The sequence below is a fragment of the Dipodomys merriami genome, unplaced genomic scaffold, assembly GCF_024711535.1.
Source record: "Dipodomys merriami isolate MVZ:Mamm:240054 unplaced genomic scaffold, mDipMer1.0.p SCAF_468, whole genome shotgun sequence".
NCBI classification, from domain to species: Eukaryota; Metazoa; Chordata; class Mammalia; order Rodentia; family Heteromyidae; genus Dipodomys; species Dipodomys merriami.
The window spans coordinates 519,417-520,949 of record NW_027206033.1 but is presented as its reverse complement, the minus strand read 5'-3'; the positions used below and the strand labels follow the sequence as shown (position 1 = coordinate 520,949).

Below are 1,533 nucleotides of genomic sequence, written 5' to 3'. Positions count from 1 at the left end.
TAAATAGTGCTGCAATAAAAATAGTTGTGCTGGTAGCTTTAGTGTGGTCTTGTTTGTAAACATTTGGGTAAGTGCCCAAAAGCGGGATTGCTGGGACATAGGGGAGATCTATGTGGAGTCATTTGAGGAACCTCCATACTACATTCCAAAGTGGTTGAAAAAGTTTACATTCCCACCAAGAATGCATTAGGGTTCCCTTCTGGCCACATCCCCTCCATTATCTGTTGTAAAATATGGACCGCTTCACGAATTTGTGTGTCATCCTTGCGCAAGGACCATGCTAATTTGCGTATTGTTGCAATTTTAGTGTATGTGCTGCGGAATTGAGCACAGAACATTTTTTATATATAAAGTGGAATTGATTTTCTTAAACTAGATAATTCAACAAAATGTAATTTCAAAAATATTGTCGTGAAATTTTAGAACCATATATTTCTTACATAAGCACATATTTAAGAATAAAGTCAAGATTGATAATGTCAAAAACAAATTAATTCCGGATATTAGTTGTTCAAGAGATGTGTAGCAAGAGGAATTCAGTTATTCTATACAAGTCACCTGTCATAATAAACACTGCAGCAAGTGTTAAGGTTTGTTAAAAGTTTTAATTTTTTGGGTTGGGAAGCTGGATCAATGGTAGAACACATGCCTTGCTTGCATGAGGCCCTGGGTTCTAATCCTCAGCACCACATAAGCAGAAAAAAAAACTGGACATGGTGCTGTTGTGGCTCAAGTGTTAGAGTGCAAGCCTTGAGCTGAAGGGCTGAGGGATAGTACTCAGGCCCAGAGTTCAGGACTCACGACTGGACCTCCCTCCAAACAATTTAATGTTTTAAGTATGTTTAATTTTGGGAATTTGCTTATATATGCCAAAATTAAGACTTTTTGTCAGGTCAAAAAATTTTTCCATAAAGTATTTAAGATTTATGGTAGCAGACATATACTACTAAGTATGTCCATTTCAGAGTTTATAGAAACGCTACTAATGAGAAGTTGCAAAGTCTTTGTGTAAAGAAACAGAGCAAAGAGTTAATACTTTTACTATAAAGTTTCTGTTAAAACTTTAGGGCTTCCTTTCTTTATATTTTAGCGAGGAACAAATGATGATATAAGCCATATATAAATTATGAGATGAGACATAAGTAGTAATCTTAGAGGGCAACTTTAAAGACTTCTCATAGCCTACAAAACTCGTTGAACATCATAATTTTAGCCAGTTTTAAATGTACAGGAATATGAGAAATAGTAAAATCTAATATGTAGTACACTTGAAAGATTGGAAACACTGGTATTTGGTTTTTATTTTATTAATCATTAATATTTAATTATTGTTTTTCTTTATTTGTAGCATTCTTTTCCTTGTTATAATATAATACAAATTTTTGTAAGTTGTCATTACGAGGTACTTTGAGAATGTTACTGGGATGGCCAAACCATTTTTTACAGGTGCATGTGAATTTACAAAGAGCAAAATTAACACAATATTGATTAAAAATTTTCTCAAGTAGAGTCTGAATCAGGAGTGTTGATAAA

The 1,533-nt window shown here is 33.6% G+C and overlaps 1 non-coding gene across 1 annotated transcript; it reads right to left on the bottom strand.

The window, feature by feature from the left end:
- Window positions 1-227: 227 nt before the first annotated feature.
- Window positions 228-331, bottom strand: LOC138808687 (U6 spliceosomal RNA). Its single transcript, XR_011366574.1, has one exon. It is a non-coding gene; the product is annotated as a U6 spliceosomal RNA (small nuclear RNA).
- Between the last annotated feature and the right edge of the window lie 1,202 nt (window positions 332-1,533).